Raw genomic sequence first — 25,506 nt, 5'->3', positions numbered from 1 at the left:
AGTATTCAGGGAGGACTTTCTTTAGAAAGAAAAAGCTGGCATATTTGTGGGAGTGCTGGGCTAGAATTTTAAGTGACCTTTGCTCTAGCTATAAAGCACAGGGAGGTAGGAATTCTAGTGAATTTGATTCTTTGCTCTTATTGAAAGGTTTGATATCAACAACCCATATAAAATGGGGAGTGGCCTAAATGTCAGGTAAATTCCCACAAAATGTTTTTTTAATAGTGACAAGAAGTTTATAAGCATTACCTTTAAGATAGCACTGCAGATTCAATTTCAGGTTAATCTCTTACATATGAGAACTCAATCAGGTTTAGAAGATTTAGATAGACAATGGGTTAACAATTATTTTTATTAATTTGGTATAGATATGGGTGAATGTATCCTGGGAAAAGTCTAAATCACAGCAGGCTCATCAGTCCAGCTTCTTAAGTATTTCACAGCTGGATGTAAGCACTGTTGTGCCAGAAACTGTTAGAGAAAACTGACCCCACAAGCAAAGAGCCCCAACATGGTATGATTGCAGGGTTGTTTAAAGCCCCCTTGCTTATCTGCTTATCCAGCTTATCAATGCCTAGAGTTTTAGTCTGAGGGTGCCTTTGGTTTCATTCAGTTCCGTGTGTCCTTTTAATCCTGTGTCCTGTTAAAAGAAAAGGCCAGTCTCACCTCTGAGCATCATTGTCCCTCATGGTGCCACAACTACCATACACTTTTGGTCTTCAGGTTTCATGACCTCAGAAGCATCGACTAAAATGGCTACTCCCTGCCCAATATTCCTTTCTCGTGGGTTTTTAACTGCTCTCTCTCTCTCTATTTGAATGTTCTTCCTTAATTTTCTTTATTAGCTCTATCCAACTAGTAAATATTAGAATTGTTGAAGGCTGCTTATTCTTTTCTGCCCTTTTGTCTGTGATCTCACCCACTTTTGACACTGAATTAGTATAGGGAACCTATCTGCATGGAATGGCAAATGTGGCCCAGACCTATTGGAAAACTGATAGGCGCCAGTCAGCACACAGAAAACCAAGACCACAGATTGGCTTTCCCATGGGAAACCAGGCCTGCATTGTACCTAGGGTGCTTTGAGGCTTGCTTTTGCTAAAACTCCCTCGCCCTGAGTTGAAGCAGGAAATGCTTACTGCATATCTTTAAACTTCCTGAAGTCTGTGCTAATTCTCCCAGGAATGAAGTGTAACCAGACCAATCATTCTTATAGTTCCCTTGCATTTGCAACATGTTTTCCTTGTTAATCTGTAAGAAGTAATCAGTGACATCCTTTTCTTTGTTATCTGTAGAAAGTAATCACCTAAAGCAAACCTGAGCATAATGAATGAGAACCTTCTTTGATGTATGCTATTAGAAAGCCAATAAGTCTGTCCAGGCAAGGGTCAAGGCACTCTCTCTCTCTCTCAGAGAGAGGCTGTGCTGTACCTTTTTCTCCACAGGACTTCTGTAGTCCATGTGAATTTGTTCATCTAATCCATAGCACCTTGGACACTGCTGGCCAGAGTTCATGTCAAATGACCACTTCCTGACAAAGCCCATCTTACCCTAGGTTTGTAGTGTAGTGATACAGAGGGGAAGTAAGACCGGAAATGAAGAAAAGCCTGCAGAAGGATGTAGTATCAAGGTGACCACTCTTCAGGCAATGGGAGCTGGATCCTTCCAAGTTCTGAGCAGCTTTAATAAATGTAGCTCAGGTCTGTCCACCCTGAGGATAAAAAATCACTCTTTATCAGTCAGCCTCTATTCCCTCTGATGGAGGGTTCCCTCATGGGGGTGAATTTCCTCATTCTTCTGGGGGCACATATATGGACCTCAGGCAGCAAACAAGAGCGACATGGTTACAGTCTAGGTGGCACCTGATCAGCTTGGACCTTTGAAAATCTGGTTCAAACTGCATGACAGAGGATAGCCGTGGTAGTTGTAGCAGCTTTGGCTGGAGTGAGAGGTGGGGCTATAAGGATGTAAAGCAATGCACAAGAGATGCCTGATGCAGATCCCATGCATGTTTCTCTAGCCCAAACTTTTCTGAGCTCCAGACCCATATAACCAACTGAACTCATGCTTTTTGCCCTCCAAATCTGAACATCTTCCAACATTTCCTGCCTTGGGAAATGGTGCCAAGTTGCTTATGGCATAAACCTAGTCATCATCCTTGACATTGCCCTCTCTTCAATCTTCCGTATGAGTTGATCTCCAATTCTACCTCTTGGGGCTCTCCTCCATTTCCACAGCCAGTCTCGGCACCTAAACCTCCATCATCTATTACTAGTCCACAGGCATAGCGACCCCGCACTTGCTTGTGATTCCTCAAAATTTGTTCTCCACTATGACCTGGAAAGGCCATTTTTAAATGAAAGTCTAAGTACCTAATTCTCTTGTCAAATCTTTTTACTGGCTTCTCATTGCTCTTAAGTTGAAGTCCAAACTCTTTAAAAGTGGCCAACACAGATGGCATGGCCTGGGCTCTGACCACCTCTGGTCACTCTCTTGGTTACTCATGAAGGCCCAGCTACACAGAGCTTCCTTTCATGTGTCGTCATGCATGCTCCCTCTTTCCTCTGACCCAGCACATACTCCTGTGGTAAATACACCCTTTTTGGTGAGTTGGTCTGGAAAACAAGGAAGGTTAATGGAGACGTTCTGAACATAGAAAGAAGGGATGAGGCAAATGCCCAGAACAACGAGGGAGAGGTAAGTAGCTCAGAAAGAGGGAACTGAAGTCTGATTTAAACATCAACTACTTGATCGTTTTTATCCAATGCCTTGTACCCAAACCCTCATGACTTATTTAGTAAACAGTTTTTATCAGTTGTTAGCATGTAGTCTGTGTAAAGCATGGCCCGAGTACTTTGAAACATTAATTTGGTTATTTAATTACTGCTATGTTTCAGAACTCAGCTATGTTCCAGATTCTGGTTTCTTAATGTTGTTATACTTATTAGAAAAAATACTGCACCTCTTAGAAATCTGGTGGTTTTATAGAATGAGTGATTTAAACATCGAGATTACCATATTTTGCCATGTGTAATGCACACCCACATTTTGTGCACATTATACATGGGATTTTATACTCATGTGATGTCATTGTTGCACCTATGTATAATGTGCATCCTTATGTTTCTCTCAAAACTCCAGGCAAAAAAGCATGCACCATACATGGCAAAATATGGTAAACTATTACATCTTATGTACTTCGGAAATACCTGACTTTGAAAAACCCTTGCTTTTTCATTTAATTTTTCATTAATTCATTCAATATTTACTGAGAGCCTTCTTTATGTTAGAAGCTTTGCTACCACTGGAATGTGCTGCCAGGACCTCGGATTTTCTATCCAAACCTGACTTTTCTTCCCCTTGCTGGCGTTCCCTGCCTCTGTCTCTCCTCATTCGAATAAACCTCCGCTACCTAAGTTACCATGCAATAAAAACCACGTTTACTCCAGTCCAAGTTTTAACCTGAAGTGGAAAAGCCTGTACCATGCACATGCAGCCCAGACCACTTCCTGCGAGCTAACGCCCCTCTCTTCCAGCCGGGCTGAAATTTCAGCTCCTTCTCTGTTCACGTTCCGTCTTTGCATTTCCCCTTTCTTCCTCATGCCAAGCCCTGTCCTCTCTTATTGCTCTGGAGACTCTGTTCACCCTTCAACATTCAGGTCAAGTATCACATTTTATTAGAAAACTTGTTTTGCAGAGATGGTCATCTTCTCCTCTGAACCCCTATGTTGTTTTCTGCATGTGTTTATTTTCTCAATAATACCATGTTTTGCAGGTTTATAAGCTCCTAATTAGACTCTGGGCTTCTCAGATTTACAAGTCATATCTCCTCCATTTTTATTTTATCAGCAATTTGGGAAGAAAATAACACCATCAAAACAATGGAGGAAACTACCTAAAATAAATCCAAATTAAGGATATTCAGAAACTATATAAAAAACATTTGTTAAAGATTTTATTTATATCTCTTTTTAGGCAGAGAGGAAGGGAGGGAGAAAGAGAAGGAGAGAAGCACCAGCGTGTGGTTGCCTTTCATGTGCCCCTGACCAGGGACCTGGCCTGCAACCCAAGCATGTGCCATAGAATGGGAATCGAACCAGCGACCCTTTGGTTTGCGGGCCAGTGCTCAACCCACTGAGCCATACCATCCAGGGTGAACCCTGTAATACTTCACTAAAAGACATGAACTAAGCCCTAAATAAATGGAAAGCCATACTCTATTTTGGAGTAAAGAAACAGAAACCCTATTGATGATTTTCTCAAACTTAAAAACATGTGTATAGCTCAAATAAAATAACAAGAGAAAATTTTTAACTTGCTATAAATAATCAGCATGTGAGAATATATTGGTATATTTTGATATAGAAAAGTAATCGGCATAAAGTCGTTTTTATTGATTTAAAAAAGAATTGTGAAGGTCTGCTGAAATAATGTGGTACTATTGCATAATAGGTCAAGGACACTGAAAGTCAGAAATAGACTCATAAATATAATCAAGAAATTAGTAAAGGAGACATTAAAGTTATCGAGGATCTGACACTTTATTCAGAGTGTTCTATAGACCTTGGGCTAGATCTTTTGAGAAAAGTAAAACTGAATCCCTGCTAAAAGCTGTCTTCAAAAACAAATACCACATAACTAAGCATTTAAATATTTTAAAAAATCTAAAAACACTAGAAAAAATAATATTACTTTGAAAAAATTTTGGAGTGGAAAAGACTTTCTAATTCAAAAACTGAGAGGGAGAAAACAAATTAGGCCATAAAAAAGTTCAGGTTTTGAATTACAAAAAATTTCGCAGCATAAGAAAAATAACAACTATGAAAAATAATGCAAAATATAAAATATATGGCAGACAAATGTCACAAAGAGTTTTCACAATAGAAAAATGAACAAAGACTTGAAGCAAACTTCCACAGTAAAAAAAATACAGATAGTGAATAGCCATATGGTAAGATGCTAAAATTCTCTTATAACTGTACGTGCAAATTAACATAACAATGAGACATCGTGTTTTTTCCCTATCTTATTAGAAACACTAAATGTTTGATAATAGCCAGTGCTGGCTGGAATATACAAGTACTCTCAAGCTGTGTTGAAAGAGACATTGAAAATAGTAAGATGTTTTGTGAACAAGAATCCCACTCACAGGAATTAATCTAAGAGATTTATTTAAATGCAAAGATGTTATTGAGGCCCAAATTCAGAAAAAGACTAAATGTTCATCAATAAGAAAAATACAAATCATATCCACCTCTTGTGTGATTTTGCAACTGTGATTAGAAATGGGCAGATTTAGCTACTGAAGTGTAAAGTATTTAGCTACTAAAATGTAATGACCAACCAAAGCATTGGTCAATACAAAGAAAAAAATTATAAAACACAAATGTGTGTGTAAATAAAAGGATGATTTATGTATAATGCACACATATATTTTCCTGGGTATATAGACATAAAATGTTAACATGGATAAACTTGAGGAGTAACAACCACGTGGGAAGAGAGATGGTGAGGGGACACTGTCACCTCGCTTGCTCGGTCTTACTTGAATAATTTTATAAACCTAATCACATTGGTTTTTTCAGATTTCTGGTTTTTCCAAAAATGGCAACAACTCCTTACTTGTTATCTCTTCACTGAAACGGGATTTTTTGTTTGTTTTTTTGAGGAACTTGTTTGTTCTAGGACACCATGTGTCTGCCTGGTAAATGATGGATCCAGAAATTGAAATACTCATGTCTACTGATTGTGACAAACCCCTTTGGGGGCTAGTTTTTATATTTATAGTTTTCTCTGAGAGCAGCACTGAAATCTGCACAAGCCCGTCGCAGCTGGGATCACTGTGGCCCAGGCAGAGGCCCCTGTTGCGTCAGTGAGGACGGAACGAATGCCTTCAACGGCAGCGGCAGCGTGCTGGGCACGAACAGTCCCATTTACAACATTCTAGTTTTGAGTGTACCGTGCTTTTTCTTCGTTCTTTGCTTTCTTCACGTCCCTCTGGGTTGGCGGAAAAATAGATTTTACAGTATTATTATTTCCTTTGTTATATAAGAGAGAAAATGTTGACTTTCTCTGTGGTCTAACTGTTGAACCCAGAAGCTTGGCTCCAAAGAGAGTAACTACAGTACAACTAATTAGGCGAGTGACTCCGATTTCCTTGTGCGATTCCGCACCCAGTTGTGATGTGTGTGTTTTCCCCCTCACTGCCAAACAACTCTGCAACAGCCCCTGGTGTCGTGCGATCCATCTCAGTTCTGACATGAGCTACCTGCAGACAGCACCAGCTGTCAAAGACTGAAGGCTCTGTCTGCCAAGACTGCCCCACCGCCGCCACTTCCAAGGCCAATTGAGTCTAAGTTGTCACCTGTAGTTCTGACCAACCAGCTCTAAGTCAGAAGGTCCCACAACCTCCTCCTTGGGTTCAACCAACTTGCCAGAGCAGCTCACAGAACTCACGGTAACATTTTACGTGCTAGATGACCCCGTTGTTGTAAAGGGAGGTGCTCTAGTATCTGAAACAGCCAGATGGGAGAGATGCACAGGGTCTGCTATGGGGAAAGGGCTTGGAGCTTTTATGCTCACTGAGCAACCACTCTCCCAAAATCTCCACGTGTTTTCTGACCTGAAAGCTCTCTGAACCCCATTCTTTTGGGTTTTTATAGAGGCTTCATTACATAAGGCATGGTTGATCAAATCATCTAGTCCCTCTCTCCTCCTCAGAGGTCAGTGGGTGGGACCGAATGTTCCAACCCTCTAATCACATGATTGGCTTCACTGTCCTTAGTGACCTGGGGGGAGGTCGCCATCCCCTGGGGCTGCAGACTGGTATCAGTCCGGGCCTGTTAGGAACCGGACTGCGCAGAAGGAGGTGAGCTTGAATGTAAAGCGCTCGAATCGTCCCCAAACCATTCGCATCTAGCCCCAGTCTGGTCTGTGGAAAAATCGTCTTCCATGAACCCGGTCCCTGGTGCCAAGGAGGGTGGGGACCACTGACCTAGGGGCTTTCCAAAAGTCATCTCACTAACATAACAAAAGACACCTTGATCATGCTCACTGCTCAGGAATTTCTAAGGGTTTTAGAAGCTCTGCGCCGGGAAAAGGGTTGAAGACCAAATATTTTTTTTGTTTTATATATCATAGCATCATACCAAGTCTGGTCAGAACATTGAGAAGGCTGAGGGTAACAAACACAAATAAGAAAAGGGAAACAAAAACACAGAGAGGGTTGTTCCTTGTCCTTCTGTTCTCCAGGGGCACCGACCCAGGACTGCGGTGGACTCCACCCACATCGGAGTGAACCTCAGCATCCAGCTCCTTGCCCTCCAAGAGCACAGAAGTGCTGACCATTTCCAGCTATGTTTTCTGTTTGGAGTTCCATATTATTAACTAGGTAATAATTGTCCCCAGGTGTTGGTAACTTAAACAAAATGATACTTTCTAAAAGCTGAATCGAGTGATGACACAGGTGCACATATGTGCAGTCTGTATGTGCAATAGCTAAACGATTTGTTAGCCTTCCCCATTTTCCTGGTTATTTAAGTAAAAATAGAATGCAGAGGGCAAAAATGTCAACTTCTAATTATAACAGTCAGTGTTTCTAATAAATTAGGAAAATAAAAATGTAGTCAAGAGTGAAAATTCAACTATTTCAAATTAAAAATATAGCCATGGCTGGTGCAGCTTAGTGGACTGAGTGCTGGACTGAGAAGTATAGGGTCACTGGTTCGATTCCCAGTCAGGGCACAGGCTTGGACTGCTGGCCAGGTCCCTGGGCTGGGAAGGGCACATGAGAGGCAACCACATATTAATGTTTCTCTCCTCTCTTTCTCCACCACTTCCCCTTTATCTAAAAATAAATAAATAAAATCTTAAAAATATAAAAAATTATATTAAAATATTAAAAAAATGTTAGTCCTCCATCTGCCCAAATGTTAAGCAAAGTAATTCAGCCTAGTACACGGGCACTGTCAGAATTCAACTCTGCCAACTTAATCGAATTTACTTATTTCTAGAAAGTGATACACTTTTTTTCTGTTTTTGAAATGATGGATTCTAAACTTTATAATAAAAAAGCAACTAATTCATTTTCTCATAATTTCAGTGTAAAACCATTAACAGTCATATTAGGTGCTCATTAGAAAAGGAAGGAATTTTAATACTGGGGCACCGAGAGGCTGCTGATTCTCTCGCTTTTCAAAATGGAATTAACTAGTTTTATGGAGCTTAAATTTTAATTCTACTATGAAAAAATAAATCATACTATTTCAAAATAATTCAAAGAAAGGTAGGCGACGAAAAGTTACAATTGGTGTCCACCCCTTGCTTTACTTCTCAGAGTTAAGAGCAGTGCTGTATTTTTAAATATCTTTCTTGCAGATTGGATTTCTCGTTAAGATGTTCCATTTATTTATTAGTTTCAAGAGAATATGTAATTTCTTATTGAATCATTTTAATGAAAGTTGTTTTCAAACACTTGTCAGATAATTCGAGCACCTGATTCATCTCAGCGTTTTCTTGGTCTGGTGGATTAGAGCTGACTCTGTCATCAACATTTTTAATAATCATGGTAGGAGATTCTAGGCCCATAGAAACATTTTATTTTAGTAGGCAGTCACGGGCTTAGGTTTAACACAAAACTCCTGGCTTATGCTTGTGGGCTTACTCTTGTGGTTTCAATGACAATTCAACTTTTAAGTGTACACCTCACTGGCATTTGATATAGTCACCAGTATGGCAACCGTCATCATGGCCACTATTAGAATACTTTCATCATCGCAATAATGAGAAACCCTGGACCCCTCAGGAATCTGATTCCTATCTCCCCTCCCCCCAGCCCTAGGCAGCCACTAATCGACTTTTTGGGTCTATAGATTTGCCTGTCACGGACATTTCACATAAATCGATGTCTACGATACATGGTCTTTTGTGACTGGCTTCTTTTACTTTGCAAGTTTTTCAGGTTCTGCATGTATGAGTACTTGATTCCTTTTTATCGCCAAACAATCTTCCATTGTATAAATGTCCTACATCATCACTTCTCGGCCTTTTGGCTAAGATCAAGTGTAAATGTTCCACATCTTGTTCACCTACTGATGGCCATTTAGTGGGTGGACATTTGTACTCTTTTCACATTTTGGCTAATGCCAAAAGTGCTGCTGTGCACATTCGTGTACAGGTTTTTGTTTGAACACCTGTCTTCAGTTCTTTGGGGGCTTACCTGTGAGACTGGAATTGCTGGGTAATTCTGTATTTGCAGTGGTATTTCTATGTTTAACTTTTTGGGGAATCACCAAACTGTATTTGGCAGCAGCTGCACAATTTGCTCACACTTGTTATTTTCTTTTAGATAATTTAATTCTTAGAGCCTTTATTTTTACAGCTGTGTTGGTCTGCTTGGTGTGTATGGCACCACTGGGCCTCCAGCTGGACCCTTCTTGTGTCACCTGAGGAAGAGGAGGGAGTCCCTGGGCTGCCTGGTGCCTCTAGGCAGTAAGGGTCCCCCCTTTCCCCAGGACAGGAAGAGTGCTGCGGGGAGACTCTCACTGCAGCTGGGTCCCTATTGCCACTGCTGCCCACTCACCCAGCACCTTGGTGAGAGGGGCGTCTCAGATCTGCAGGGATGAAGGGACTTCTTGGCCAGGCTGCTTACCGTGGGTCCCCATCCTCAGTGTCAGCTGGCCTCCCAGTTTCCCCAGGTGGTGGAAGAGAATCTCTTGCCCGAAGAGGAAGAAGATTCTTCCTCTGACCCACTGACTTCAGTGTGAGTCTTGATCTCTCCCCATTGCTTGTGTTCCCTTGCTTGCCTGGTACTATTGACGGGACTCCTCTCTGAACCAGGGGAGGAAGGAGCCGAGTGGGCTGCCTTCCACGGCTTGGTGGGAGATCTGACCTGTGGGACCTGGGTAGTGTTTTCCTCTTGGGTGAGGGTTGAAAGACCACCACCACTGTTAGTTCCGTTCAGTCTTGGGATCACTAACCAGTCGCCTTACTCTTTCCACAGTTCAGAGTTCTCCTTCCATCACCTCTTATTTCCAGAATTTATACTTGTACTTGGAGAAATGAATCTATACCCTCTTATCCAGACTGAAAACCTCTAGTTATCTCATGATGAGTATGTCTCCTCCGCTAAACTCTGATCACAAAGGGACCGTGTCTTACTTTGTATTTTCAGTGCTTAATTCAGTTTCTGACACATAGCAGGCACTTATTAAATAAGTGTTAATGAATTAATATGCAGAATTCGCTCTCTTTCACTATGATGAATAGAAGATTTCTGTGCTATGTTACTCAGCAGTGACAACAAAGCCAAGTTAGGGTCCTTCCCAATAATATAAAATGTGACTTTCTTCTCTGTGTTTGGATAGCTGACTTCATATTTATCTTCTAGTATCATCTTTATTGCATGCAATCGAAATACCAATAATGCTCCACAATATCATAGCATCAGAAAATGTCTGAGTGGGTAAAGAGTCTTCTCAAAGGGTTTTAGAAAATGGTTTATATGCACTTAATTCGAGGCTCCTGTTAAGAAAAGATGAAGAGAGAAATTCTACTCATCCAATAACAGACGAAGCTATAAAACAATAAGCATTCAGCACAGTTGGTTTTATTTATTTATTTGTTGCCATGGTTTAATGGAATTCTGGGGGGGAAGTAAATGTTGATTAAGATTTTTAATGGTAAAGACACTGTTTTGGAGTGCATCTTATTTAAAACCCTGAGCTAGACATAGTACTAATGTTATTAATAAGCTCCACAAATCTCCATTTTTAGATGTGGAAATTATGAATTAGAGAAATTTTATTATCTAAAGTCATACCTGTTGTAAACAAAGAATAAGGATTCAATCTCATGTCTGTCTGGCTCTCAACATGCCTCCCTTTCATCGGTAGGTTGACTCTTCTATAGTACATTTCTAAAGAAAAGCACAAAAATGTGACCCACGACAAAATAAGATTTTAATGATACAATTCTTTTCATTGACCGCAAAGTATCAGAATAATAGCGGAGCTGATGTTATAGGATGTTTAACTGCAGTGACAGTAACAACTGCCTTTTAACAAAATAATGCATCGCTATTAGCTCATTGAGCTACAAGGGAGAACATTGTTTCCGCAGGCTATGATGTCTCACAACACAGTGACTCCTGGCCTACCCTCTGCTGTGCTATTTTCTTTCCTCCAAACTGACAAAGGCATTCAGCCAAATGAGGAGATAGTGGAGGGCACAGCTGAGCCAAATTTTGAAACAAACAGCCAAAGATAAGTGTGTCACATGAGAACAGCTCCTAATTGTTCTGTGGTAATTCATTCAAAATATACAATGATGTTGTTAGAAAGAATGAGCTAGTTTTTCTGCGGATTAAGAGAAAATCGTTGTTAGAAGATGAAAGGGCATCTAGCATTTGAATAGACAGAGAAAAGAACCGCAAGAATATGAAATTGCTTTTTTTGCCAGATAAGATATTTATCTCTGTTTCTCTCTCCTCATGCTAAATGAGGTCTAGAAGATAAGAGTCCTTTGAAAGCAGAAATGGTATTACCTTGGAATTCTGTTCCAATCGCTCAGAAGGCATACATAAATAAGCATTGCAGTGAGACCAGCGACTAATGAGGAGACTTCTTTTGCAAAAGGAAGTCATGTAGCTTTTATTCTGACAACTGCCCAGGGCTTCTTAACAAAATCCAAGGCTGAGTTCTATATATGCAAGAAAATAAGATGTATGAGTAGCCTCTCTTCACTGGGAGAAATTTGGAAACTAGAATATCATGCTCAAATCATGCTTTTAGTGTTCCGACAGATTTCAAAGCAGATGGTCATGATAATTTGCTTTTGAGGACAAGCCTAAAATCTTACCAATTCACTTAAAATTTTAAAACAATTCATTCTCCTGCTGGAGGCAGCCTAGTAATAGAAAACTGATTGTGCACCAAGCTTACACTTGAGCTTCCCTGGTTGGCCCCCTTCATGGTACGTGCCCAGGTTAGGGAACCTTCACCACACTTCAGCGATGGTCACCACAGTCATTCATTCTTTCCCTGAATCAGACAATCAATCTATTGTGTGTTTTATGGGCTTGGGAAGAACCTGAGGTCTGTGCATGAAATTGTACAAGTGGGTTTTTAAGTGTTCTCAAAGTTAGTAAATGAAAATTCCTGGGGACTTTTGGGAATAAATCGATTTACAGACACTTCTCCAGAAATATAGACCTCTCTGGAATAATGGTGAGGCCAGGGAGCACAGGGCGGTGGACAGGTTGAGTTCTAAGCAGTGTGCCATGTAACTGATTCTGGAAGACTCACCACCCCCCACCCATTCATATGCTGAAACATTTACCCTCAGTACCTCAGAATGTTGTTGATATTGAGATGAGGACTTCCAAAGGTACTCAGTTACAATGAGGCTCATATAATCCTGTATCCCGTATGACTAGTGTCCCTGGAAGAGGAGGAGATCGGGACACAGGAGAGACACCAAGAATGCATGCACACGGAGAAAAGGCCTTGTCAGGCTGAACCAAGGAGGTGACCATCTGCAAGTCAAAGAGAGGGCTCAAGAGAATCAAACCCGAAGGCACCTTGATCTTGGACTTACAGCCTCCAGAACTGTGAGAAAATAGATTTCGGTTATTTAAGGCACCCAGTTGGAGGGATTTTGCTACAACAGATTTAGCAAATTGATACACTGACCCTTGACACAAAGGCAAAACATGAAAGCAACCCAAATGTCTACCTACAGGAAATTGGACGCTCTCTGACTCAGTGCAAGGGAACCATAGTCCCCGGATTTTGCTATTCCAAGGCCCCAAGTCCAGGAGAGTTGATTCACCTCCTGGAACACAGAACACACCTTACTCTGATTCGGGTTAGCTCTGAGAGTTTGAGAAAGAGTCAACCTCAGGTCAGCCGACAGGTGAAATGGTAGTCCCAGCGAATCACCACTGTCTTAGAAAGTAAATGCTTTGCTACTTGAAAAAGCAGAACTGCCCTTGGGCCAATATTCAATGAGCCCTTTCCCTGTCCTGGGTGCATTTTCTTCACCTGATCTTGGTTGAGGTCTCTTACATTTCCAGAGGCGGGAAGGAAGACGAGAAGCAGGATTGAGTGTGCAGAACAGTCAGATTTTAAAGCCTGTGCTGGAGTGGAGCTTATTCTAATCTCCTTTCTGTCTCTACTTCCTTTGATGAATGTGAGCCTCTAGGCAGACAAGCGAGACTCAAATGTCTGGTTCCATGGCCCTGTCTCCCAGGAACTTTGTGTGGTAGATAATAGCACAGACTGGCCATCAATCAGAATTTATAAGGTTTGGTGCCGAAGACTTTTACTAATAAAGAATCAGTCGAGTAAGGCAGAGTTTGCTAGTAATAAACTAATTTATACATGATATTCTTATCTATTACCTTAATCTTAAATGGTTAATAAATGTACGCATACTATAAGTGAAGCACTTTATGGAGATAAATTCTGAGAACTAAGTTCAGTAAAAATAACAGGTCAGAAACTGTTAATTGGGGTTGAACATGTTACAAATTAAAAACAAAAAAAAATAAAAAACTACTCAACTCTATTTAATTCACTTTGCCACCAGAAGTTGTTTTGTGTTCCAACCACAGATAACAAAAATTGTCTCTGTTAGAAACTGACAATAGAGGCAAATATTTGCATAAACAAAATTGTTCCCAGAATTAAACTTGTAAAAGTAAACCAAAGGCTTATTTCCTTATTGCAACAATGCCTAAACTCCATAGAAATAATCTGATTTTATAGGTAAAGGAAATTGACTCTGTCTTTATGGTATGCTATCTATATTCATTCAACCAAAACATTTTTAGCTCTGGTTATACGTCAGGCACAATTCCCGGTGCTGGAGACATAAAAATTAAATGAAGTCTGAGCCATCGAGTTACTCATTAGTCGAACTGAGATGATAGAAAAGTAACTCTCACCATCTATTTCAGTCTGATCAAGTTAGGCAAGATTCAGTGACTAATAATTGGGCTGAGATCAGCGAGCAATTCACAGCTGAGGTGCATTGCAGCTAAGTCTTAAAAATTATTGGGGATTTATCAAGTGGATGGCAGAGCGGAGCTCATGGGTAAATAAGGGGAGACTCTACAAGTAGAGGACATTCTAGGCAGAAGCAGCTCTGAGGCTATTCATTACACAAAGAAAAATCCAGTCTTGAAAATATACTTATATTAGGAGTCATAAAATAAAAGTAACAGTTGATCCATTTGGTGCCTGGGGGAACTTGATCCTTGGCTTGCATAGTCAAAAACCCGGGTTCTTTTTATTTGTCCGTGTCTGTGCCCATTTTGCTTATTTGCTTCCAACTCTAAGTCATTTATTCTTAGTGACTCTGTGTGTAGTACGAACTCTAGATGTTTTCGTTCTTAGCAGTCACAGATATTAAGATTTCTAAAAAGTATGTGGGGCACTTTTGAAATCCTCCAAACCTATTGGAACTTTCAAGAGAGGCAATAAAATAAATTGAATTTTCCAGCATCCTGGAGACACTCATATGTTAAAAGTACCCCTGTAGAGCCTAAGTTATACATTATAATTTCTGAGAGCTCGCTACAGTTTACTACTGTGAAAAACTCCCGCATGGCCCTTAGTGCCCATTCAATCTACCAGCATCAAAGGAAGACAGATTTAGCTACATTAGCATGTAGTTGCTATGTTTATAATGATAGAAATATTCCATGCTTATAATGGAGCCACATGAAAAATAAGGGGCAGACCACCTTGTCTTTCAAAACAGCTGTGGTAAAGCTTTTAACTAGAAATAATCCCAGTTTGGGGGCCTTGGATTAGACATGAACACAAATTGATGCTATTAATTCTTTTGAAGGAGTTGAATATTTAAGACGGCTGTTTGTATCAGTGGAAGTGAAGATGGAGAACTGTCAAATAATTGTGAGTTGCTTGCAGTTCTGCCTGGTATCAAGAGATTGAATTGGGAACAGATGTTTTCCCACACAGGGAAAATGATCTTATTAGTAAATGTTTCTTTAAATGAAATGCACGATGACAAAAATGGTTCTTTAGTGGACTCCAGTCAAAGGAAAAAAATATTAGATAAGTTGAAAAATTTGCCATGCTCTTCAAATTTCGGAAGTAGAGACTAGCAATTTAGAGGTATTTAGGAGGGGGGTGCTTAGGAAAAAATTGCAATACACTTACAATTCCTTTTTGGTGAACATTTTGATGAGCAAGAAATGGTTGATGAAAAGATTATACGCTGCAAAGAGGGCTTAAATTTCATTCTTTTTATTTCAGTTTCAAACCCTAGTGTATTTGCTTTTGGTGGGTTAGAAGTGCTGAAACAGACTTTTACTTAAAGAATCCAAACAATTAAAATAGTATGGGGTTTCAAAAGAGGGAAATATTACTTATATTATTTATATACATGAAAATAAAATAAATTATTTTAAGTATATTTATACTGATTATATGAATAGCTTTTGTTTTGAACTCCTGATATATGAACAGGTTAGTTTTGCTTACTCCGCATTTGTAATCGCAACTTTTTTGGCATTTGATATTTGTGTTTGGTTGGTTATTTGGAGTTGTCTTTCGAGGAGAATGACTAGTTTTCTTGATTGTTAAAATACGAATTAAGAAACATACCACATGGCATTGTGCTACAGCTCTCTACACAACATTTTCGACACACCTGTCTCCACGGAAGTATCTTGAACTTTGTTGGAGCGCTGACCCAGAGGGGTAAGGTAAGTTCAATAATTACCACCAGGGGGCAGCAGAGGCTGCAGGATCTCAAGACCTGGACTTCGTTCTACCAGCTAAGGTGGGTACATTCCCGCCCTCTTTCCCCCCCACTTTTTTTTTTTTTTTTTTTTTTTTTTTTTTTTTTTTGCTGGATTGCAGTCTTCAGCTGGGGGTGAGCCTCAGAATGGTTCTGGGAGTTTTGAATCATAATCTCTGGGGGGAGTGGCTGGGGTACGCGTAGTTTCCGAAAGCTACTCGATATGCGCAAACATAAGAACAGGTAAGAAGAGAGAAAAGGAAAGATCTCCGAGATGAGTGTCTACTTCCCCAAGGGTTGACCTTAGTGAAAATACAGACCAAAGATACAGGGGTTTCAGGAGCTTATCTGGTGGTATTTGGTCTCATTTGGCAGTCACATGACAGGAGGAAGGATGGAAGAACATGAACTGTTTTACTGAGCCCCCCTAAGGACTCACGTTTTAACTGGTGTGGCGCTAAAGTTCATTAGGCTCGCCTCTCCTGTCTAGCTGGCCTGCAGAGACCTCCAGTTATTTACTCTTTTACCTTGGCTCTCCAGCTGAAGTCGTTCCCATGCCTTTACCTTGAGTCAGTAATGTCCCCATTCACTCAAGAAAATGCTTCCCCCTTTAGCTCCCACTTTATGTAGCTTTCAGCATTTGCACAAAAATGATTAACAGCACTCGCAGCTCCTAGTATTGATTCTGTCTTGAATGTACAATTTTTTTTAGGTAGAATTTCTTGCAAATCACCATTCTTCCCATTATGCTGGACTCAGTGGTAGGTAACTTTTTCTATTAGTCTTCTAAACTTATGTGTAAAATGGTATTTCCATTTGAATCTTAAGAATGCAATCTACGGTGCTTAAACAAGGATTAAATAAAGACTTGGAATAATACAGGGGAAATTAACAGACATTTTTATGGCCCTACATATTTCTTACAAGGTCGGATTTATTTTCTGAGCTCACACACTTCATTTCATTTAAGATAGGCCCTGAAGAACAAAGGAGATGAGGACTGGACTTTTCTCTTGCTATCAATCAGTTCTTTCAGCTCTGGGGTATTGCAAACTCGCCTCCCGAACAGGTGAAGGGGTGTGAATTTTATTCTGAGTGCTTTGAGAAGCCTTTGGAGGGTTTTAACCAGGAAGGAGCAGGTTCAATCTGTGTTTTAAAAAGAGGGATCTGACTGTTCTGCGATGAACAGATGGTAAGAGAATGAGAGAAAAGGCGAGAAGATCAATTAGAAAATCAGGTGATCTCAGGGATGCTGTTGCTCGGACTATGAAAGTAGCGATGAAGATGGAGAAAGTAAACACACATGGAATATACTTCGGAGACCCGAGATAACCTCTGTCAATTCTTGTATGGTAAGGCGGGGGAGGGGGGAGGAAGAGGAATTTGGGAAGGCACAGGTGGAAGTCACAGCTTCTCGCTGCTTCTCTCGCAGCCCTTGCATGGGTCCCCTGGTGTCCAAATTGCTGCTCGTGCTCCTAACTTTTACCCAGAAATTCAGTAGCGTGAGACCAAGTGGGTTTGTCTTTCTCTGTTCTGCATTGTAAGGGGATTCGTGTGTTCTCTTTTACACAGACGTGTGCTGAAGAAGTAACATATCGTGTAGAAGACCAAGCAAACACCTGTGACCGACCCTGTGCTGGGCGAGACCGGAAATGAGCACCGGGAAGGCGGCGCTGATTTGAGCTCAGGGCCGGGAGGCCACCTCCGAGAGGCTGGTCACTGCACGCCCAGGCCTGGGGCGGTGGAACTCTGCTGGACTCGGGTCATGACCGCCCACACATTCCTCAGCTTTCCTTTAGTGTTTCAGTTTTTCAGCAAAGCACTGATTTCTCTCTTTTTCTTTTCTGGCCGTGTGTGTGAAAAGAATTTAAACAGAATGCTCAGTGGTGGCCCCCGAGAACACTGCCTGCTTGTGCGTTTCTGTGCGTGAGTCCTGCCTCTCCTACCAAAGAGCCGGCGGGTCCCTTATCCTCCCTGAGAAGTGACGGCTGCCTGCGGAGTTTGACCCAATAGTCCTCATGCCCTGCAGCTCTACTAGTCGATGACTCTTATCTTTGAGGGCCATGCGTAGGGTCAATTTTTGAGATCATCAGTGGCCTGCCCCTCTTTGTTTTACATGAGAAGCTCAGCCACTGGGTGGTTTGTCAGCCGTCTAACACACATGCTTGAACTTTCAATGCAAACAGGCTGTTGTTTCAATTGCCTTGGAAATATCCGCATTTCTTTTTGAGTTCATTGAATCAACATTTTAGTGTTCCTCGGGACTGTAATCATCTTCTTTTAGACATTTGTTTTTGTTGTTGTTGTTCTTGAATTCTGTATATTTCTTTATATACCACCTGTCTATTATTTCTTTGTTTTTCCCTCCTGAGAAACACATAAAGTTAATCAGTTAATATGCAAAGTTAAGCTGTCAAATGCTCCTGGACTGCGAGTACCCACATTCTCCGTGTTGTCCAGCAGTTCCTGGATTACAACGACCCCCGGCCACGTCACACCACTGACTGCGTTTACGGGGAGTTAGTGCACTGCGTTGGGGTAACAGTACTGCTTTTCAGATTCCTAATTTTTCTGTAATCTAATATCTAATGCAATGTCAAGACAGAGAAAAATATTATATAGACAGTAGGTTAGCAAGAGAAATTTCTCATAGATTGCCGTGGGCAAACTAGTTCAAAGTCAGACACAGTGGGCAAGCTCCATTGGCTTCCTGGGCAAAGAGGTGTAGCGGGCCCTGCCCGGCTCCTTCCAAGAGCCCAGAAGGATCAGGTGACTCTGCCGTCTCTTTCTTGTCAGGGTGCTTCATTGGTTATAAAACACAACGAGAGGCTTAGGGACTGTGACAGCAAAGCAGGAGCGTCACCGGTGTGCATTCTGGTACGTAGAGAGGAGGAGAAGGAATGGGTGTTACCTCCCACCTTGTGAATTGAAAATCCAAACCAGTGACAAAGCTGCCAGTTTTATTCTTCTCCATTTGGACAAACCTGAGAACTTATAGAACCTGGGGATCCTCAGGTAGCCTACACGAAGGTCAAACAAGACCACCTCTTCCAGGGGTTGTCTTGCTCCTAACTTGGCTAGAATACGTGAATGTTGAAATTGCGCATCTGCTCCTGGCCCTCTCTTTTCTAGTTGCACCAAAAGTGACCCTTCTCACATTAGTCTAACTCACTCCGGCTGGCAACTGGAAGCTGTCATCTTTTATTTTTGTTTTAGAGGCTGCTTCTCCCCACCAACTGTATTGATAGACATATTTAACCTGTAACATTATATGTTTGTGGCAGCTGTTGATTTGATACCTGTATGCACTGCAGCTGATCACCATCATAGAGTTAGTTCACACCTCCAGCAAGTCACTGAACTTCCATCTATCTTTTGTGGCAAGAATATTTAGGAGCCACTCTCTCAGCTTTGCTCCTGAACACGTATGAACCAGTGCAAAGATGACGGTGGACTTTGCAAAGGTTTTGCACATGGGCTGACTCCACACTGAGCACAGGCAACTAATGGCCTGTGTGTCTGGACATGGTTTCTGTGCAGACCGGGACTGTAGCTGACCAGGACCACACACAGTCCTAGATTATTGTCAGGCTTTTGTTTCAGTTGCCTAACCTGTCCGGGGCATGCATCTTGAAGTAGAGCTTAGCCAGGAAGTTATTCTCTGCTTTCTGCTTACAGAAATCAAAAGTAATCAGACTTTTGCGCCACCCACCCACTGCCCCCATCCCACTATCCTGCCCCATTCTCTTCTGCTAGGACCGTCCAGGCAGCCGCAAAGGGCATATTTGGTCATGAATGCACAGGAAGAGAGCAGCACCGGTCACGAAAGCTGCATAGGACCAGAGAAATGTCAATAAACCTCAGACTGCTCTGTAGTTAGTGCGTGAGCTCCAGTACAGAGGAAGGGTGATCTGGTTGAGAGACGCCCCAAGCGCAGTGTGGCGTCTACTCTGGCTCAGAGTGTGCAGGAGAGGCTTTGGGCGATGTTGAGGACCGCGTCAGAGGGTTACTGCCAGCAGGAATTTACCAGCCTCTCTCCTAAGATGTTCAAGTTACCATGAAAACCGCACTCTGAGGGAAAGTGGATGGATTCAGCCACCAACCGAAGTGCGATTCTTGTGCCCAGGACACTCCAGCCACGCAGATTTGTCTCTGGCTGAATGAAGAATTTTGGTGTCTTCGTGACCACCACAGTTAGCTCGCACATTCCAAAGCCAGGCTTTGGCCGACTCTTTATTTGCGTTTTCCTTAGGAGTATTTCATGCACCAGAGGAATAATTTTGAGGTCTGGAGAAAAATACACTATAAACATGTGATTAAATTTTGCTTTTAAATTTGGAGACTCAACTCTAGTTACAGTTGCAAGTGCTTTTGGATGGGGAGCCACAAGGGTTTGGTCAGGAAATACTTTTAAAAAATGGCAAAGCTAAGGCTTGTATTTTTAGAACAGGAGGGGTAAAGGAGACCACTTGGGACAGGCCGTACATTGTGAGTAAACAGAGGAACTTACCACATTTCAACTGCGCGTTATTTCATATCCCACATCTGCCTTCGATTGAACACAAAGGCGGAGCAGCGAGAACACTGAACCAGCCACACACCGAGAGCGCGTTCCCTGTGGGCATTGGAAAGGGGGGGGTAGGCGGGGGATGAGGGAGAGGTTCCAGAGGAGATGTCCAATGTTTTAGAACTAAAGACAATAAATCCACAAAGGAAATGGTTTATTAAGTAATTTCTAAAAAAATGTCTCACTGGGATGACTCTGGAGGACATAGATTCAGGGCACATTTTAAAAATCACTTATGTGGACATCGGACACAGGAGATTATTTGGTAAAAACAATCAAAACTTAAAATTTAATGTGTTCCCAGTGAAATGCAATGACTAAAACCCAGAATGTTGGAGGTTTTTACCAAAAAAATAATTTTTTTTTATAAAAAAGACTGGAGGGGAAGAACCTATGCACTAAAAGAGATTGAAGGTCAGTATCAGCCACTTTAATGGACTTTATTCAGAATTTTATTCAAATGAACCAAACTGTGAACAAAGGAAGTTGCACAGTATTTATAAAGCAATGTGGAAAATGTGGATACCAACGGGCTCTTTGCTAATGTTACAAAAATACTATTCGTTAAAAATAGACAATTCCGATCATTGGAAGATACATGGTAATATCTTTACAGAAAAATTAAGTTAATGTGTTTGACTCCAGATTTCCTGGGAAAGAAAGCCAATGGACATTTTTTAAAAGGGCAGCATACCTGATTTCTTAGCCTCTACCTAATTCAGAGACTTTTAAGAAATTCCTATTTGCAACAAATTTGGGTTTTTTAAATGTTTTTTTGGTATTTGCAAATTATTATATTCAGAGGAAAATCATCCTTACCCCTCAGAGAGTAAACAAAAGAACTACACGTTCAGTGTGCAGGAGAAAATCCATTTTATATATCATTATTTGGTGTAAGGCAGTCAGAATACTTTCTGGGTGGCCCACTCTCCAGTTAGGCCCATTTCCCATCAGGGCGCATTAGGCATTTTCTCTCCTCCAGCAGGAGGCCCCCAGCAATGCCGCTTCCTGACTGCAGAGCGCTGGGCAGGGAAGCCACCCAGCTGTACGTCTGCGACAAAGCAGGGAGTGGGTGGTAGCCAGGGTTGTGTGGGGTCATACAGCCTGGTGAACGTCTGTACTGACACCGTGTCCCATAACTCTTGATCAGAGAAGAAACTCAAGCCCGTCTGCAGTATTCTGATGGTGAACAGACATTCTCTGTACCTCACTGCCCCTCATTTGATTTTCCATGTAGTGTCTATGGGATAATATGCTTTGTAGTTGGCTTGTGCGTGTAGGTTTGAATTTAAAAGGTTAATTGCTGATGGCTTAAAGGAAGATATTACTAGGAGAAGCTAAATAAGAGAATTACAAAGGCAAGCCCAGCAGAATGGAAAGGCTTTACAGAGAAGAAAATAAAACAACAAACAATAAAAACAAAGGCGATGGTAGAGGCTGAGAACCAAATAGATACACACAGGTAAAAAAATCCAGCCAAGTATCTGAATATGTGCATTAGAGGTCTTAGAACACAAAATAAGAAGAACCTGGGAACCAGACAGAGGATGGAAATGGGACGGAAAATAAATCGGAATCAGAGGACTTGGTAGACTACCCAGACAGTGGGAGGCGTGTAAGGGAGGCTTCACTAGTTATGTACCGGTGAATTCTGGGTCCACTCACTCATTTATTTAGTAAGGATTTTGGAATACGTTCAATGTACCATGCACCCTTCTAGGCACTAGAGATGCAGTGATGAACAGACAACAGATGCCTATAATTCCCTACCTGTGGTCTGTATGCAGCAGTTTTTTTTTTATTGATTATGCTGTTACAGTTGTTCTATTCCCCCCTTCATTCCCCTCCACCCTAACCCCCCATCCCCACCATTACCCTCCCTTTAGTTTATGACCGTGTGTCTCAAGTCCTTTAGATTCTATATTTCCCATGCTATTCTTGCCCCCCATCTATTTTCTATCTACTTTCTATGCTACTTATTTTCTGTACCTTCTCCCCCCATCTCTTCCTCCCACTCCCCTGTTGCTAACCCTCCTTGAGATCTTCATTTCTATGTTTCCACTCCTGATCTAGCTGTCCTTTTAGTCTGCTTTCGTTTTAGGTGTGGTTGTTAATAACTGTGAGTTTGTTGTATGCAGCAGTTCTTGCTACATTCAGAAAGAATAACTTGAAATTCTCTTAAAGAAATGAAGGCTTACTCTGAAAACTAGTACTACACATGAAGGAAATAAACAAATAACCAAAAGCATGTGTACCTCCTTATAGCTAAAGGAAGCACCAACAGTGATGCTTATATGCAATGAGAGGCTGAAAGACAGCTCCCTCTCCACACACCCGAACATAACTCCTCGATAACCTGGGCTGATCTCACTCCCATCACAGAACGTGCAAAGTAAACATTTCTACATCAAAAGGGAGGGTGCAGAGAGTGGATGGGAATGCTTTGCTTTCTCTTTTTTGGGACCCATTTCTCTCTGTGCTTTCTCAGGAAAATGAGTCTTGAGCAGCTTGAATGGCTTCTGAACAAGAAAGCACAGAATGTACAAAAGACACCAAACAAGGGCAGCAGAGACACATAACCAGAGATGAGCCGTGTGTAACACATGTTTCAAATCAGCTGGCGATCTCCACAGATTGGGTTGGAGATGGAGAATATGGTGCCCAAGTCCTAGGAAGGAAGCATCCATTTCTGTTTGCTTCTGCCACTGGATTCCCAAGGACCTAGCACATTGTCTGGTAAATATTAATAAATATTTATTGAATGAATAAATGACAATTACAAAGACTTCACTAGTAGCAAAGAAAATGATGTCTATAAAGATGGCGATCATTCTCGTAGTCTTGCATTCCTTATTCTATTCCCGTCTTATTGCAGTCTTAATGCCTGCTTCTCTGGGGACTCATGCTGTTTGATGTTCTTCATCTGTGTTAAGCTAGACAGAACATTTTTCATCCATGACACTATCTAAGGTGGTATTATATATAGGCACTTAACATGCATTAGTAGTTTGTGTTTTATGCATACTTGGGATATTGAATTGAGAAGCTTTCCCTCCATCCATTAGAAACAATTCAAAAATAAACCCAATGAGCATATGTCAGCTCTCAGTAATTCAAAGACTCATTATCTCTTCAGAAAATTATCAAGATTCTGTGCTGTTTTTCCTCTGACTGACTGACAGGTTTTCCTGGGATCAATCAAAAATTAAAATGGTTCATTATTATGGAGGCATATAATACTCTACTGGAATCTATAATTTTATAAAGTAGTGTGGAATGAGATGATGAGGAGTCAAAAAGTAAAATGCATCCAGAAATTTTTTTAAAGGTAGTCACCTGTCACTGGGTGACTGACACAGCAAAAGCATCTTAGTGTGCCTTTGTACTTCCTCCTCACCTTCTTCCCATTCTGCACGTGTCCTGGGATGGTAGTGACGGGCCATAGGATCATACAGGAGTGGGCGGTGGATGGTCAGAATAATAGCAGAATATGGGAAAGAGTTTGTAATCAAAGCTACATCTTCTTTATCAAGAATCCCACACAAGCACGAAACAGAAGCACATTCATGTCAAATGAAATTCTAGCAGATGATAATGTGGCAAAAATTTCTTATATAAATGTGAGAATTAGATTCATGAATGCATTTTGAATGCTCAGTGTAATGTTGGCTATTGTCTGAGGGCAATAGTTGCTAACCGATATTATTTTACCTTCAATAGAAAAATCATTCCACACCCACATCAAAATTAGAACTAAACTGCAGACCAACCATCACCCAGAACTTCCAGAAAACTGGTTGAATGGAAGACCTACAACTAGAGAACTAACAAAGAAGCCACATCAAACGGATATGAAGGTTGGAGATGCAAAATGGGCTGGCCCCACGCCCACGGTGGCAGATGAAAATTGGGAGGGATATCTCAGATACAGAGGTCCCAAAGAGGAGTGAGGGATCCTAGCCCCACACCAGACCTCCCAGCCTCGGGTTTTGGTGCCAGGAAGAGAATTCTCCATATCTTCTGGCAAAACAAACAAAAAACCCGGCAGGGATGAAGCTGAGGGAGAAGGAAGACTTCTGGAGCCCCAGGCAGCTCCTCTTAAAGGGTCTGTGCACAGATTTACCCCGATTCACTCTGAGCTCCAGCTCTGAGGCATCAGTTTGAAAGGAACCAGAGAAATATGGGGAGGAAGAGAATCAATCCTTCAGCATCAGGGCGAGAGCTGGTGGGAGGGTAGCTTTCTTCCAGATAGAAGTGCTGGCAGAGGCCATTGTTCTTTTGATGAGCCCTTCCCCAACAGAGCCTGCAGGTGGGTGGCATATCTGAGATTCCATCAACCTGGTTCACACTGTTTATTCTATCCTGGTGATTCCCTGTTGTCTTGTCCCACCCAAATTTTAGTCCCATGAAACTTTCAGGCCCACCCATGCTGTTTCCAGTGGATTTTCCATACGAATGTACTATTGAAGCTCATACCTCAGATTTTCCTAAAATCTCTCAAACAGGGACCTTCTGGCCTCAGTGAGCCCCACACCTTTCACTAAGTGGCCCCAGGCCTGGCACTAGCAGCAACTGGCCTTGTTTCACAGCTTGGTCTCTCAGGGCACCTCCAAGCCCAGCACAAGTTAGCAGCCATCCGCAGATTGCTTTGTAGCTCATGCTGGGTGGCCCAGGGCAGAACACAGGTGGTGGCTGACCTTGGTCTGCACCTCCTAGGAGGCTCCAGAACCAGCACACCAAGTGGATAGCTTCATATCATGTCCACAAGGAACACACTAAAGGACCAGACACCAGAGGCCTGTTGAAGTAGGTCCTTCTCTGTGGAGTGGGCCCCTGCATATCCTATCCTCCACTGTGGTTGGAGGTTGGTGGTTGGTGGTTGGTGGTTGGTGATTGGTGGTTGCAGCCAGTCCTTAAAACTGATTGGCTTCAGGGTAATTCCTCCCACTGACATGCCAACAACAATCAAGGCTCAACTATAAGAGGAGGGTGTACACAGTCCAGATGGGGTGCATACCTCAAGTATCCAATTTGGGTGATAGGGGAGGCTGTGCCCCTGGACCCTACGGAACATGAACTATTTTAGGCCATTGTACCAAGCCTGGAAGATGTAGCAGCTCTACCTAATATATAGAAACAAACACAGGTGGCTGCCAAAATGAGATGACGAA

This window comes from Artibeus jamaicensis, unplaced genomic scaffold (genome assembly GCF_021234435.1).
Source record: "Artibeus jamaicensis isolate MK-2021 breed Jamaican fruit bat unplaced genomic scaffold, CSHL_Jam_final contig_415, whole genome shotgun sequence".
NCBI classification, from domain to species: Eukaryota; Metazoa; Chordata; class Mammalia; order Chiroptera; family Phyllostomidae; genus Artibeus; species Artibeus jamaicensis.
The sequence above is the reverse complement of the archived record's forward strand: the minus strand, read 5'-3'. Positions refer to the sequence as shown.